The sequence below is a fragment of the Rhagoletis zephyria genome, unplaced genomic scaffold, assembly GCF_001687245.7.
Source record: "Rhagoletis zephyria isolate East Lansing unplaced genomic scaffold, Rhagoletis_zephyria_1.1 Rzeph_scaffold_00073, whole genome shotgun sequence".
NCBI lineage: Eukaryota > Metazoa > Arthropoda > Insecta > Diptera > Tephritidae > Rhagoletis > Rhagoletis zephyria.
This window is the reverse complement of record NW_016157157.1, coordinates 47,984-66,075: the sequence shown is the minus strand read 5'-3', so window position 1 is coordinate 66,075 and position 18,092 is coordinate 47,984. Positions and strand designations below refer to the sequence as shown.

Below are 18,092 nucleotides of genomic sequence, written 5' to 3'. Positions count from 1 at the left end.
GCCGAAGACGAAGCCTAATATTAGGTACTATTCAATATTCGGCCGAACACCGAAGCCGAAGCCGAACATTAAAATTAAACAGAACTTTGGTGTTAATGGTGCTAGCCAAAGCAGAGAAAACTACAAAGAACACTTTCCTGTAAAATTTGGTTTTTGTAACATACGATAAAGGGGTCGATATAGAGTTCCTTACATTTTCAAAAGTGTTATGTAGAGGTGTGAAACAACAGCAAAATTTCAACAACTGTCGCAAAATAATGTAACTTTACGATAAATACAACACCTTGTGAATTGACATTTTCAGCCGAAGCCGAAGATAAAAAACCAGCCGAATAGGCCGAATACCGAGGCGAGGACGCACCTTCGGTCGGACACTAATATTTGTCAATGCCGAAAATTTATTTCCCTAATCTATATGTATGTATGTAAATATGTAGTATGTATGCGCAAACATACGCTTTTACAAAGAGAAAATGCAGCTGTTTCCAGCTTTTGACTGCAATGTTTATTTATGTACGAATCATTTAATTACGACTTTCCATAATTTCCAGATACAGAAAGTTTTATGAGCCATTTACGTACAACAGATGTTTTTCGGAATGTAAATATGAATATCTTTTTTGCAATTAAGAATTTTGTTTGGAATTTAAAATAGCTGTTTCCTAAAACTAATTTCAATATTGACTGATAAATAAGTAATTTTCAATTACACACCAACTATTTACTTGAACACTTGTATATGCGAATTGCACTTGAAATTTAAACAATTTTTGATTAAGAGCTGTGTGCAACAACTTAAGAGCAATTAATGCTGTAGGAAGAAGCAAAAACTTAATAGATTCAAGGTGTCGAAAATCGCACAAATTGGCCATGCAGTTTATTTACTTAAGAAATTCTCATAAATTTTTGTCAAAAGGGTGTTGGAAGTGGGAATTTATTAGATAGATACATATGTATTTATTTTCTTTGCATATGTATGTATTCATTCAAGCACATTTGGCTCGTTGAAATAAAGCATCGCGTGGTAATAGTATGTAAAACAAAAATTCAGGGATTTTTGATAGCTTCGCAGTTCAATGCCAATGCCTTTCCCCTCAATTTCACTATCTAAGCGAAAATTCTACTTCTTAAAATGTTGCCATTTAATGTTTAACAGATTGCAAATTGATAAACAAACATAGCCTTTAATAAATATTGTACTTATTACAACAAAAACCCTGAAACAAAAAGCATATGCGAGTATTTATGGCTATGCATCTGCACGAAAATATTTCTTTATTTTTATGAGTTAGTCTTGTTGCAATTAACAGGAAGATGAAAATATTTACATACTAAGTGAATATTTATTTATTGTAAAAGCAATTATTTATGCAGCTTCGTCTGAGCGCTGCGTGCGATGTAAATAAACACCGAAGGTGTCTACATCGTGAACGGCAAAGGTTAAACATGTGAAAATAAATATTCTTATTTGACTTGACGCAGTGGTGCAGAAATTTTCACAATGGCAACCCTGCAGGAAAGTGCAAATGGGCTTTTGTCCAAAGTGGTCGTAGAACTGCAAAGATTAAAATTAAAATAAGAATTAAATTAAATAAGATTAAATTTAATTAAAAAAGATAAAGTACAATGAAAAAAATTAAAAGTTAAATGGAAAACAGAGTAAAATATACATAGATACTAACAGAAAAATTAAAAGTTAAAACATTTAATCAAATATTTAACTTAATTTAATAATAATAATAATTTTATTAATGGAAATTTATAAAATTAAATCAAAAATGGAAAAAAATACATACATCAAATAAAAAAGTTAATCAAAATAAATAAAAAAATTAGATTAAAAAAAAAACAAATAAAAAAAGTATACTAATGAAAAAAATTAAAAAGTAAAAAACATTAACTAAATATTTAACTCAATTTTATTATAAAAATAAATTCATAAATGATAATCAATATAATTAAACAAAAAAGAGAACAAAAATGAATATAAACAAGATGAAATCAAAAAATAAAAATAAAAAAGTAATTAGTTAATTAAGTGCATTTAGAAAACTTTAGTTAAATGATAAACCAAATAAAAATTAATAAAGTAAAAAATTAAGAGATAAATACAATGAAAAAAATTAACAAAACTCAATGAAAAGTAATACATTTTTTGGACAAAATTATTCATTAAAAATTTGTATTAGGCCAAAAAATAACAAAGACAAAATACTTAAGGACGAGTACGCCTTCAAGTTGAAATTCTCAAAATAGAACTTATAAAACACAATAACCACATGATCAAGTGTAAATAGCAACAAAAAATAGAAGAAGTCTGATGAGGAGATGAGATGATCTCTGAAATACCAGTTATAACTTCTGTCACATTTAAATTTATAATTATTGTTGTTTTTCGACAAAACTTTTCATTAAAAACAACAAATTTGGTTAATATGAAAAGTGATAAAGTTAAATGGAAAAGAAATAGGAAACAAAAATAAGTAAAATAAATAAATTAAGCTGTTGCTAGCGCTGCCATTTCAAAACTTATATAAGTCAAGCAAAAAAAAAAAAACAAAAAAAAATTGTAAAATTAAAAAAAAAAATATATGCTAAAATAAATGAAAAACAACAGCACATAAATAGACAAAATAAAAAAAGAATTTTAATGGAACAAAAAAAAAATTAATTTAAATACACTAAATTAAAAAATAGATAAAAATAAACATTTAATAAATTAAATTGAATTCAAAAGCTATGAAAACAAAAATAAATTAAGTGCAATTAAAAAATATAAAGTAAAATAAAGTACATATTTAAAACTATTTTTCCACCAGTTCGTCCAACCTTTTTCAGAGTGAAATATTTTCTCTAAAGAATAACAAAAAAAAAACGAATGAACTTAGCCGAAACACCTTTGTAGATAGATACCAATATCTCGTATCGTATGTAACTGCATGACACCTCTCAGTCAACTAAACAAATCGAATTTGACGCACATGTAAAACATGGCTGGCGTTGTGCAAATACCCGCCCACTTTCTTACATAAAGAATAACGTTAGGCATACTTTTATTGGCAATAAAATGTTGTTTGCTTTTAAAATTTTTCCATTTTGAGTGTACACACAAGCCGATTTGTTTAGTTTTAGTTACTATGTACTTGTACACAGGTAAATGTACCTACATACATACATACATACATACCCGTAGCAGTAGTACATTGTATTTGCTTGTTTTGTTGCATTAAGATAATTTGTAGAAACAACGTGCCCTTGTTTTTCTTTCAATTTTGCAAAAGTTTTTTTTATCTTTTGGCTACCGTTCGCTAATCTGCCGCAACCCTTTGATTTATGCCACGCAGCCAATCAGCGGCAGAGGGCAAGCGGCAAGGAGAAGCATTGCCGAAATTTTGGCGCTAAAATGCACGATTCTGATGGATTACTATTGGGGGGCTACACAAATTCTAGAACCTTGCTCTAGTTCACAGCGACAAAAAAGAGAAAAATCGAAAATTCTAAATTTGTTTTGTTGTCTTTTGATTTGCTTTCATGCATTGTAGTACAACATAAAAAAGATTCAACTGAAAGCTTTCAATGGCCATGCATAGATATGCATACTACATAATAATATTTTACAGTTTTGCCAAGTGTTTGGCCGGGCTTCTCCTCCGATTTGTGGCGAGCGTTCTAATGTTATATAACGGCAAATGCTTTTATGAGAAGCAGAAATACTCTCTAAGGTTTGCCATTGCCTGCCTAGGGGAGACCGCTGTTAGAAAAAACTTTTTCTAATATTAGATGTTGCTCGGACCAGAGATCGAACCCAGGCCCTACGGAGTAGTAGTACGCAGCTCTAATCACACAGCTACAGCGGCCGTCATGCCGTCATGCCGCCATATTTGCATACATAAATTTGCAATATTTACACTTTCGTTTGAGTGATTGCACTCAACTCAGCCAGAATTCGATGCTCTTTTATTTTTGATTTGTCCTCGCTTCTCTGTATCTCACTTCGTTCATTTGCCTCCCTTCAATGTTAGCAAGGTAATAATTTATATGTATACATACATACATACATACATACATACTACCTGTATACCCATATGTCAACTTTTTGCATCTGTTCTGTTTTTTTTTTAATATTTTAAATATTACATTGTTACTTAGTTTAGTCGAAACTTTAGTCTGTAACTTTATTTACAAGCGTATTTTCGGGGATATAGCTTTATTAAAACAGTTTAATCTCGCGATATCATAAATGCTTTAACTGTACCTACCTACATATATACATTCTATATATTAATACGCTAACACAAATTTTTGCCGCCTTGATTTGGCGATTATACCAAACCAAAACCAAAAACACAAAGGTATTTTTCTGTAGATGAGGAGAGTTTTTATACTTTCAAAATTGGTTGAAAGTTTCGGCCAAAATCTTTGTTAAAAATTTCCGCATTTATGTATAGTTGTTGTTGCAACCTACAAATACAATTTGGGTTGTTTAACCTTTTTTTTACTTCGTATTTGAAATTAAACTTTTCAATAAAGATGAATGTGATGATGAAGAAATTAATGATAAAGATTAAGAGACAAAAGTGAAGGCAAATTTACGAAAATGACGAAAATTAAAACAATGAAATGCTAAGAACATTTATTGAAATAAAAAAATAGTTATCGAAACTTTACAATCATCAAAGTTTATAGTTATCGCAATTTATGGCGTTGGGCATGTTTATTGAGGTATCGCAACCTATCGAATTATTCAAATTGATCAATGTTTATTGGGTTGCCGAAATTTTTAGACACAGAAAATTTGTTGTCGAAGTTTACGGTTAGTTATTGAGCTATAAAAATTGATAGAATTATCGATATTTATCAGGGTATCGTTTTTTATTACATTATCATTATTTATAGAGTTAAAAAAAAACAGTCGAGTTATCGTAATGTATTGAGTTTTTTTAATGGAGTTATCGATATTTTTGATTTACTGAGATTTTTCGATTTATTGACACGAAGATTTTAGAATTTTCAGAATATATCAAGTTAACGAAATTTCAAGGTTATATAAGTTTATCGAGTTGTCACTGCTTATCGAATTTCATCCTGTTGCCAGAGTGTAACGAGTTATCGAAATTTGTCGATAGGTTTCGAAAAATTTGGTGCTCATAATTAACCGAGTTATCGAATTTTATAGAGGTATTCAATGGAGTTATGGATTTAAATCAAGATATATGCATTTTTGAGTTATCGAAATTTATCGTTCTGCGAAACGCACAGTTATCAAAATTTATCGAAAATATAAAACTTTGTTGAGTCATGGGATTTTAGTGTTTTTGAAATTCATTGAGTTATCGAAATTTATCGTCAACCTAGAATGTATCGGGCTATTTCCAAGTCCTCCAAAGTTATACAAAATTGCAGTTACGTTTTAGTTCCAAAGCAGGAGATTTTCCGGTAAGTAATTTTGTACCTTATAAGTCAAAGGACGTGCTAAGTTAGAAAACCTCTCCAAGTGTCTCAATTGTGCTACTAAAAAGCCTTCTGCAGGCCCACAGGCAGGCCAGAGTAGCTTTGGTAAGAGTTTTTTTTTCAAAATGAGGGCAGCAATTAAGTGATGCGAATATAAGGATAATTGAATTTCATAGGCTATCGCCTAGCAAATACCAAAACTTCTTTATGCAGCCCGTTAATGTAAGCCCGTTGATGTAAGCAGGAACTTCTTAATAAAAACCATAATTTAACGGTTAAAAATGGATTTATAGTTTTCCGATCAAATTTAACCATTATTTAATGATTTTCATTTTTTGATCAAAGATAATCCTTTTCTTATGTATTTTTGATTTTTATGTTTTCGGTCGTATTATAACCATTATTTTCAGTTCTAATTTTTTAGATCATAAAAGACATAAATCGGTCATAAAAATGCAGCCTCAATAAATAAAAAAAAATATAAAAATCATAAAATAAAGATGAAATGCCGATTTAAATTATTTTACTTAAAATGATTGGTGTCCCTGCGATTAACATTACACTCAATTATTTTGCTACTCTTTACTCAATTACACTCAACTCACGTAACAGCTTCTACATTTGGTGCACATTGTTTAGCGAACGTTTACTGTAATTCGCAAAGTCAAGCGATTGAAAATTGTATTTGCATTTGCATAATGACAAAAAAAATTAATTGAGCTCTGAAATAATGAATGCAAAATATTGCCACAACTGTCGGTGTCGATGTAATAAATTGCTCACTAATCGCACAAAATTGCACAACATTGCACAATGGCTGCGCAATTCTAGAGAATTCAGGCATTCCCAATTGAGGCAGTCATTAGATGAGGTCGAAAAAAAAAAAAAGTATTTTTGTGAAAAATTGAAAAGTTGTACATATAATAGGACCTATTGAAAATGCATGAAAATACTTAATTTTCGGAAAATTAAATTTGAATTTGCGATTTAATTTCTTCACAATTTTTTCAAATTTTCCCTCTCTCGTTTGCGTTAATTGTATTGCAACAAAATAATAATAAGCAACAGTCAACATGTCTGTTACATACATACGTATTTGAGCCCATTATATTTACATAGCTATTATGATTGCTAGGAAGCTGCGCTCAACTCTGCAGTGCCGCTTTATTATTGAACGAGTTCGTAATTGTCAGCAATTAAGATTAATGTGACTTAACTAAAAAAATAAATGCAAAAGAGCAAATGAAATAGCAATATGTTGGCACCTACACAGAGAAAAATATGACCTATAGAAGCAAGAAGCTGGTCTGTGCGAAAAGTTTCTTGGTTAAGGGGTAAAACAGACAAAAAAACGAAGAAAATACTATAGAGATTCCTTATCGAAAAGATAAAAATAAGCGGGCTTTCTTCTTGAACAAAAACCATCCAGATATTTTCTAACATGTATTCTATTTTATGAGATGGTTTTCGCGCTGTGTATTCGAAGTCAAGTGCGACCGCCATTTCATTTCATTTGGCTGTCAGCTAACACCACCGCTACCTGCATTTTTCACACATCTACGAGTATGTTCCATTTCATTGCCTCCCGTCAATTTACATTTTAAAGGGCGCTTAATCGGTCACATATTTATGTGCATAAATACGATGTGTGCTTATGAATAGGTCGAAAGTGGAAATGGGATTAATTGCGAGTATTTAAAAAGGCGTTTTTATCAATTAACAATTCAAGAAAAAAACAAAGAAAAAAACCAAAAGCACATTTAAAATTACACAGACATTACGTGCCCCATCCGACAAACTTTTAAGTGGAACGTGCTAAGCAAGTTCAATGAGCAGATAAAAAAAAAACAGCCAAGTGTTTTTTATTGCTCGAAATTCTAAATAAAAATTAAAGGGAATGTGCACATAAAAAGGTGTATGTTGAATTGTCTTGGTTAGTGAAAAAGTGAGCTTTGCTGTTATGACTACCTTTTTTTAGTTAGGTGTAATGGCATTTAGCTGAACATTGTGGGACAATGTAGGCAGTTTTCTGAACTCAGAACATTGAAAAATGTGGCAATGAGGCACAATTACCTCTAAATGTAATGAGCCACTTAAAGCATGTAACAATTTAAAAATACATACATATCTACCGCTTCTGAAAAATGCTATTACTTTGTCATTTATTTGTCATACCTTAATTTGTCGAAAAGTTTTTATCATCGTTTGAACCATTGTCATTGTCACTCAGCTTAGGAGTGAGTTGAAATAATTCAGAATCCACCAAATTCGCACGTTAGTTTTTACCGCGAATTTTTCGTGTTTGGAGCAGAAAATAGTAGTAGAAGCAAACTGTAGCGGAGTATTTTGGCTGCGGGCTTGATGGGCAGATGTGTTATTGACTTGTCGCAACATAATTCGCACTAATAACTTTTCCTTATAAACAAACATTAAAAAAGTTCCCTTCGCAGATGATTCATAGTTTCACACTCATATTGCATTTATCTCATAAGTATGTTGCCAAACTCTAGCGTATTTATATGAACTTTCAATGAGCCCTAATTAATCTGCAGCTATTACCACAAATGCATACATACATACATATGTACCTATGTATATGTACACCTGCTAGCCGCCAGCTGTTTGCGAATGACTTTTTTCTTCCGCATAGTCTTTTTTTCTGATTTTATACCTTATATTGACACCTCAATACAAGTATCCATGCGACTACTCACATTTACAAGAACTTATATGTATTTAGTTTGTATCGAAAGCTGCAAATTGATACTAAAATCTGTCGCTAAAAATATGCACAGCGGCACTTTTTTGTGAGTGTTCCACTTTGAAGATTTTATATCTGCTACAGACAGAGCGTGGCTTATGATCGTAAGTATTTCACTGCAAGCGCGTTCAAGCTCACTAAAAAAAAAAAAACTTATTTAATCGAGAATAAAGCAACTTTTTTTGATACTAAATAAACCGGCTTAACGCATCAGCTGCTGACGTCTGTGCTGCTGCTGCTGGTACTCATACTCGATTGCGTGTGTATCACATAATCCGATATACATACATACATACATACATACATATCGTTACCTAAAGGTGAAAAGGTGTCAAGTCCATTTTTTGAATTTGCTGTGGAGGGACAAAAATCAATGTAGGTTCGCATTATCTGTCATTCTGCACTAAAAACGAAATTTTTGAAAAAAGTGGACTTGCCACCTTTTCGCCTTTACGTAGCGATATGTAACACTGCATTTGTCATCGCTTCGCCTCCAACGCAATCGCAGTCAAGCTGGCTGACGACGCGTTTCGCCATTTCTGTGCCCATGCCATTACCAAGTGTATCTCGCCCGCCGCATTCTTTTTCACTGCTTTCGTACGAGTAACTAACTAACTGTATGCATAGCATGTGCGCGTGGGTATCTTTATGCATCACAATCGCCGTCTCGGTTTACATGAACTTGGCACTGAGACTGACTGATTATGTTGTTGCTGTTGCAACCGTTGCTGTTGTTGTCTGGAGCTTCTGTTTCACACTTAATGCATCGGCAATGCTGTCATCTTCAGCTTATTAAATAAGAACAACAAGAATATGTATATGCACACAGCATCATTATCATTGGAAAATTTATGCAGCAGCATTTGAGTTTGAGTCTGTTCGACTTCCTGCTTCTTTTTATGTAAATGAATTTTTTTTTTTGTTTTTTTTGGTATTGGTATTGGTCAATAGACTTCCGTAAATTACATACTTCGGACAAATAATAAAAAAAATAAATTATTTCAACAATTGCAGGTAGAATTGTTGGTGTAAAATACAATAGCGTAAAAAATTAGTCCCGCTGTTAACATTGAAGCGCTCATTAACAGCTGCCTGCTTGCCAGAACCATTCTCAGAAAACGATTGGTTTTGGCTGGCATTCATAATGCGGTTTTGGCCATACGTTTCCAATAGAAGCATTCTTAATTGCTTACTTGATAAAATTTTGTACTGACGGACGCTTTATATTTTTCAACCAACTAATAAACAGTTCTAGAGAATGCCCGAAAACATGTCGATATGGCTAATTCTACATACATATGTATGTATGTATGTGTGTACTTATGTATATTTAAAAACAATTTATTTTTACAAGTTTAATCACTAAATTTTTAATTTTTTGACGGCAACAATTTAAACAATTAAATTCTTAGAATTATCGAATGCAATTCGAAACGAAGGTTCTACAAAAAGAGCAGCCAAAGCAACAAATATAAATTCACGATTTAAACAAGTGTAGTAAAATGAAATCCAGGAAACAGTTTACAAAAAAATGAAAGGGTGACTTTTAGAGGTCGCAAAAGGTCTACACATATTAAACATATGTATGAAGTCAAAATATGAAAAAAATGTTTCAAAATCAAAATCTTTGCAAATTGCAAAATATTTAGTCAGAAATAAATTTGATTTAGTCATAAATAAATTTGGCTCGCTCTTTTACCAGAGAGCCGACTGTAGTGTAAAAGCATAGAGAGACGACAGCGTTAATCCGAATAAACGGCACAATTGATCCGACCAAAATTGTACCTTGGTATACGGCAGTAATGCGAATTAACAAGCCGCGAGGTCGTAGGTTCGAATCTCACTGTCAGTAGAAATTTCATTTAATTTATTTTTTTAATTCATTCAATTATTACTTTTCTTTTTATTATTTATGTATTTATAGTTCTGAACTTTTTTATTAAAATTAAGCTCTAAAAAATTAACAAGTAATTTAAAAACAAAAATTCTAAATACAAGCTTTTATTGGTGGTTAGTAACAACAATCGACTCTCGCCCAACTTAACAGCACAATTTTTTGTCGATTTATTTCTTTCCATTTAAGCATATAGCATATATATATATATATTTTAAATGTGAAACAAATCCGACTAAATACGGATTTTTCACCTATGAGCAAAATTTTGTGTGGAGGTATGCCCTTTCATGTAGGTAATATGTATTCCAAATATGAACCCAGTCGGATCACAAATACGAATTTTTCGCATATCTCGAAACCTGCGCCACCTAGCGGATTAATTCCACTTTGGCATTGCATTATCATCGTGCTCCGAACCAAGTTTGAAGTTGCAAGTGTCTAGCTCATCGAAAAGTGGATAAAAAATTTGTTGCAAGATTTCATTGCATGCAGAGGAAACATAATAAAGGCATGTAAAATAAACTTAAAAAAAAATATATAAAAATCCCTACGGACTTGAGTACGTAGCTCTCACCGTGGACTCCAAACTCGCTTGCTCTGTTAGCTTACTTGCACAATACACAACAGCTGGCTGTATTGTTCGCTTTGTCATCGAAAATTCCCTTGATCCGAATTAATTTTGGGAATTAGCTCTATGACTTAATCCGGATCAAGTGCAGTTAATTTTAGAGATAATTCCAATTTAATGAGTTGATCCGGATCAACACTGCCACCTTTCTATGCTTTAAGAGACAAGAAATTGGTACATAATGAATGCGCTACCTTCATAACGATAAAATTTGTCGCTACCCTTGCCATCCTTTGGATTAAAATTTACCTCACCGTGACGAGGTTGATATGTGAAAGTAAATAAGTATGCACATTTTTTTGCTTTGGAACTAAATTCAAACATCTCGAACTTTACTGAACACTAAAAGCCTTCAAAGTAGCTTAGCGCAATGTTCTGGCTGTCATAGTCTCCTTCACAGGATTATGTCGAACAAAGAAAAACGTTTGTAGATGTACAGAGATACATCCATCGAAAACCCTAAGCTTTTTCTAAAGAATTCCGTTCCGGTAATGCTAAATAATGCACCTTTCTTCCAATCTAATTCAAATCTTTCTACGTTCTTTATTGGGGAAGGCTAATGGAAGTTTTATGACGCATTAAACGACGTTTGGGGGCCATCAGTGCTTTACATTCAAAGAATGTGTCACTTTCGTCATAGCAAAAGTAAGTGCTCAATTCAAACATATCCCGACACGTTATAAGATCTATCACGAATATACATATATCCCACGTGATACTCTACTAAGCATTTTCATTGCCAAAATGATCAAAGAGTGAACGGACGCGTCCAAAAAACTGCATCCTGGCTCAAACTAAAATATTCGATTAGCAGTGATCAGCACCTATTCAGGATTAGAAAGGCAAACACAGCTATTGATCTTTAAACCACGATTTTTTTTAGAAAAAAAGAGTCCTATGCGGTGGAAGGTATGGCTGTCATTTCGGAGAACCCCACATCCCCTCATCAAGCTTTGCTTTCCTCTCGTTCAATTTTGATTGGTTTTAAATTGTACATACAAATGGAACCTCGTCAAAATTTATGTCGACTAGCGATGCCGGATCGTAGATTTGACTATGCATTTGGTAAATCGGCCAGACGTCTTGGCTTTTGATGCCGAAGTTTCTAAAGAAGCCCCCAAAGAGCAGACCTAACGATTCTAATGCGGGTCAGATGACTGCAGATCACATAACTGTTGAACAAAAGCTTAGCCATGCCATCAAGGCTGGATAGTTCAGATATTGAAAGCTGAGTGGTTATTTTAAAAGTAATCTTTGGGGATTGAGCTAAAGGTAAAATTTTTTAAAACTGAACTCATTCACGGGGAATAATGCTTCGTATACGACAGCTTTCGATATTATTGTGGACGTACTTTTACGCAAGCCACCAATGGAAAATTTATTCTCTTGGCTATTTGTCATCGGTCAAAAAATATACATAAATGGTTATGATTTGCTCAATATTTCAGATAATCCATCTTGTCAAAGGACTAACGTAGTGCTTTTTTCAGTCGCTTTAGAACGCTCACTTCGCAGATCCAAAAAAGTTTGTTTCTGCTTTGCACTCTGACAGCTGCCATTTATTCTGTAATGGAATCTCTGTCGACATGCGCTCTCAACTACTCAAAAAAGTGGTCGAAACTTGGTCTTTCAAGCCGACAACATTTGAGGCTTATACAAATCTGATTAAGTTTAGTAACTTTCGTCAGGGTTTTTTACCAATCAAAACACCCTTTATATATGCACGTAACTTTTTATGCAAACAAATAAATATGCCGTTATAGTTGGTGCAGTATTTGAGCTGCAATTTTTCGCTGTCGTTGGCGTAATCCTACGTTTTCATGTTGAAATATAGACATTTCTGCATTTGCAGTTTTTGCTTAAAATTTTTTTTATATTTTTTTTTATTGTTTTTATTAGCTTGTTTAACATGTCCAATACATATGTTAGTATATATATATTTTTTTTCAAATTTTTTAGAAGCTTGCTTAAATATCCATATACATACTCTCAGCGCACATACACACAAATGTATGAATTGTAGGTGTGCTGTTGTTTGTTTTTGTGTCTGCAGCTCGTCGTTCGACGCTTGATTGGTGCAATGTTACAGACATTTGTTATTTGTCTCATTTGATATTTTTGTTCGTTGTTTTCTTTGTTGTTTTTTTGTTGTTGTTATTTGGCTTGCCATTTGTTTTTCGTTGAACAAGGTTTAATCGCTTTTGTTCTTATCTGCCTCTGACAAATTATTTTCCAGTAGAGAATTTTTTATTTGTTACTGGAGTCGTGTTCAGACATTTGTTTAAGCACAAATTTCAATGTTTTTGGATAATCTGTACTTGTTGTATATTTGAAGTAATTTTAATGATAAATGTACACTTAAACATCTGCTTACATTGCTGATTTAATACAGCGGGCAGTAACCTTCATAATACCGATTTGACTTCTAAAATACGGCAAATAGGATTCTGAAGAATTAAAAAAAATTATTATGTTTTGGTGCACCAGGACGAATAAGTATTGAAAATGTCCTTTTAAAACTTTATCCTTGAATATCCTTGGAAATTTCCAATATTTATTTTTGAAAAAAATATATATATCAAGGCCTAATATGTAAACTACCACATTCTCGAATTTCGTCCTTCTACCTTTATTAGGTTTAGATAAAAAAAATGTTACACTTCTCTTATAAGATATCGATAGTTACAATATACATAAATGAAGATGGGAATTTGCGAAATTTTTTCGAGTATTTTACGTTACTTTTCGGAACATGTCCTGTTTAATATTTCGGGCGCTATTAAGACACTTTCTGAGGATTCTTCGTGTTGTGTTTTACGGGGTTTTTCGTAAACTTAAGCTTTTTTGGGATTTTTCTGATTACTTTCAGGTACTCTTCGATATACTTAGCACTGTACGTTTCAGGACTTTATCGGTGTGTTTCGGCACCTTTCGGGACTTATTCGTGATTCAAATTCGATTCAGGCCTTTTTGGAATAATTCTGGATTTTTTCGAAAACGTTTTGGGTTATTTATAAGCTTTACATTTCAATCCTACCTTGGGCTCTATATAGATCGTTGTTTTTTCGGCTAAGATATTCGTTGTGACTTCTGGGCTAATAACACTGCGCGACAGTCCAAACTAGCCCGGACTTTGTTATACTTTCTGAAAGTATACTCATCCCGTAATAAAACCCTCGATGGATATGGAAAAGTTAGCTCGTATTTTTATTTTATGGTCTACTAAATTTTTCATGTCCCGACCCAAGTAGTTTTCAAAAAAGTGGAAAAAATGGCTAATGGTCTGAGCGAAATTAAAGGTTATTACACAAAACACATTTTAAGCCATTAGCACTCGCCTGAAAGCGTCTTTTTGACCCTTGCTTCAAAAAGCTCCGTAAAAGCTAATTTAGAAGATCGTTAGAGGATTGATATATTCTAGAAATGTGTTCTTCGGTAAATTTTACTAAGGATCTTCTCAGGCAAAAACTTCATGTCACTAACATAAAACATAACATAAAAGAAGGTATAACAGCCAAAATCAACTTTAAAAAAGTTGTTTATAGAAAAACCAAATTTTTTACTAATTTTTTGTTAAATTTTTTTTTAGAAGCTACCGCTAAGGTGTGTTACCGCTACCAGAGCAGCCGATTTCATTGCGAATTATACTGATTGTAAAAATTATGTGTTTGTTGTGCTTTGATTTTGTTCTGATTTTCATTGCGAACTTGTATGAATTCGCCTTAATCTGTACGATGCACAACCAGTTATATTTCCGGATCTGATTTTAAATTTATATCTGCCTTTTTTGAAGAAGGTGTGGGATATGTAAGCGACGGTTGTGGACAGCTTTGTCAATTTTATCCCACACAATTATTTGCGTTTGTCATTTTCACAGTACAGCTTCAAAAAAAAAACGTAATTCCTACTTTATTATTATATTACGAAAATATTCCATCGAAATTGCGCAGAACAGCTGCTGATTAAGAGAACTGAATTAATGTCAAATATTTTGCAATTAGTATGTACTTAAATACACTCGCTTGCCTGTGTGTAAGTGGCAAATATTTGCCTAAAGTCACTTAACCCTGCTGTGATAACCTACGTCTACCTTCTTCGAAATTAATATATTTCTAAATAAAATGAATTATATAAAAAACAAAGACTTGAATACTTCATATATTTGAAACGAATTTCATAAAATTTTGATTACCATAAAATTAAGGCAAGCAAAACAGGATGCGTACCAGCAACTTTCAGTAGGCTTTTTAAAACGGGGCTAACCATCATTCAAAAAATGCAGGTGAATTGAAAATTACACTTTGATAAGTGGATTTAAAGTCAACAGGTGGGACATCCGTTTTTTTTTATTGTTTATATTTCATATTTGGACTAACACTTCATGCAAACAGATATGTTTCTATGTATTTAAAAGCAATATGTTAGTAAATAAGAAGGCAGTGAGCAGTAATTCTGGTTATTATCAATGAACAAAAAAATCTATGGCAAAGCTTTATGGTTTTTCAGCAAAGCTTTGATAAGTATTCGTTCAAACGATTATAGAACGATTTTTTCTCCTTCTCTATCAATTTAAGAAAATTTAATTTATAGTACTAACTCATACCTATTTTTGGACATTTGTATGTATCTACTACCTATAAGCATACATACATACTCAAATGATTATGATCTGTCATATGAAGTTTCAATTAGCAAGTCATTTAGACCGATTGGAGGCCTAATGTATGTATGTCCCTGAGGCGGAGCACTAGCAGAATCTTTACTGATGGGCTTCAAAACTAATACAGACACTTCATCTGGAGTACATATCGAAGTTAGTGGAGACTATCTTTACTTCCCGCTTGTGAGAAATGTTTTGCTATTCCAATCCGAAGTATCCTCAAACTTCAAGGGCATGGCCTATGCGGTGCAAAATAGGTGGAGAGGAAGATTTTTATTTTAAGATTTAATTTAGACTATTATTAGATGTATGTGCGCATTTAAAAAGCTGCTGCTAATTTTCATAATCATTACTTTTTCTTAAATTTCAGAAGCGCCCACAATAAGCCATATGTCAACATTATACACCTTCCTTCGGTAATTCAAGACAAGCAGCAAAACGGTAAACATGTTTATCTCAACGAATGAAAAATTAAAAGTGAATTGTTCATTGCAACGAACTATTTTAAAATATAGTAAAATTATGCACCTGGAATTACTCGTATTATAAAAACAAACGTATGGCATTTAAAAATTCAAACTAAAAAAACAAAAACAAAATTCGATGAGAAATTCCAAATTTAACTGCACTTAAGTTGCTCATAAGCGCTGCGGTGAACAAAACAACGGTATTAAATTCATCATACGCCGTGTGCTCCGCTGGGGCACACGCCATTCAGCACTCAGCTGAGCCAAGCAACTGGCAAACTGGCAACTGGCAAGTACGATAACCTTTAGTGGCGACGCGTAGCTTACCGAGATTTTCACACATCAAGAAACTAACGGAACACGTACGCACCCTCACTGGCACAAAAATATACTCACAACATAAAAGAGCAGCTCACATAACGCACGCCGATAACTGGATGAAAAAGAAACGAAAAATGTCTGAGGTAAGTGGAAAAAAGTTGGTTTTCCTTTCCTTTTTGCGGTATAATGCTCGCAAAGGTATGTAAATGTGTACGTAAGGTATGTATGTATGTATGTATGCAGATAAGTATGTATGCGTGTATATAAGCGAGGAAACAAATAGTAATCACAGCCATTTTTTTCTTTCGAGCATTCCGAATAAAGTGCGTGTTATGCTTTCGAAAGTATGCATTTACGTAATATTTTTTTTTTTGCTGTAGCTAACGCACTATTCTTCTTCGTTATCCTTCTTTGCGAAATGTGTTACTGAACTAACTTTTTATCGCTCCTGGCCACTGGCATTCTCTCCACGGTATTTCTTTTGTCACTTTTATTAGTCAATTTTTCATTTTGTCTAACAAAAACTTTCTTTGCAAATATTTTCCTGATGGAATTCCATCGTAGGAAAAGTTTGATTGTTTGTGGTAATATTTTTGCGGCAGTGGAAGTAAATGAAAATGGCAATGAATATATTTAGATTGAATAATTGGATTTCGCCAGAATAGAAGGCTTAAAGGGATTAAGTCGAAGGGAAGAATTCCAAAGGAAATTATTGGTTTTATTAGCTTATCTAGATAGTTGCTTATTCTTAACGGGGAAAAGATTCAAAGAACTAAAAGTAAAATAATAAAATAAATGCATGGAAATTTTCAAATTCTTATGCCCAGTTTCATCAATCAATTTCAAATTTATCAGACTGTTAAATTTTAAAGTAACACAATTTTACATTATATTTATCGGGCCATAGCATAAAAAATAAATAAACAATTTAAATTTTTTTTTTTCGAAGTCGGGAATGCTATCGATAACACAGGCCAACAAAATTTAAACGACTAAATTATTACAGCCGATTCTTATAGGATTTTTTCCCGTAGAATCTGAATCTCACCGTAAAGATTTTATATTGGCTGTAGTTTTCGAGCAATTTAGGTTTAAAGATACCGAAAAACGCATTTTTGGACATTTTTGAGCCTCTGTAAAACAACAAATTTATGCAATATATCTGTCTGTGTGGGAAGATATGAAAGCCCAAACACTGCCCTTTAATATTCAAAATCAAAAAAAAATTTGGTTAACAGGTCCATACTATATACTGCACATACTGCATAAAATCCTGCACCACCCTTTGAATTACAACTCAATGGATTAATCACCAAATACCGATGGACACTGACTCTAGCAGTGGAAATGAAGATGAGGAAGACACCTTTAAACCAAAGTTGCTCGAAAACTTCCAATCCAAAAACTTTACGGTCAGATTCGGATTCTACGGGACAAATTCTATAAGAATCGGCTACAATATTTTACTCAAGAGAATTTTTTTGGGCAGTGTAATCGATAAGCAAAACAATATCAATGAATTTGTCGGTATGTGTGAGAATATATATGTATAGAGCTATCGGTAAATATATGTAAATATGTATGTATGTATTGAATACCAAAACCCATTTTATACACAATTATCGAAATGGAATCGATATCAATAAATCACATCAAAATAATTTTATAGGCAAATATTTATATATATCGATTACGAAGATAATGATGAAAATATCGATAAATGTAAAAAGCACAATAAATTAAGTAAGTTTGCCCTACAAAATGTAGAAACATACATACTCCTATAGGTCGATAGGTACACGAAAAATATTGTAGGTATCGATAAGATAATCGATAAAAATATTGAATAATAAAAAATAAATACACACGTTTTACTGGTAGAGATATGCACACATCGATAGCAATAA

The 18,092-nt window shown here is 32.6% G+C and overlaps 1 long non-coding RNA gene across 2 annotated transcripts in view; it reads left to right on the top strand.

The window, feature by feature from the left end:
- The window catches only part of LOC108372171 (uncharacterized), a 41,387-nt gene extending 25,059 nt beyond the window's left edge, over window positions 1-16,328 (top strand). For both annotated transcript variants that reach the window (XR_001848819.1, XR_001848818.1), the window contains exon 3: window positions 15,768-16,328. This is a non-coding gene — a long non-coding RNA (uncharacterized LOC108372171). The remainder of the gene's footprint in view (window positions 1-15,767) is intronic.
- The last annotated feature ends 1,764 nt before the right edge of the window (window positions 16,329-18,092 follow it).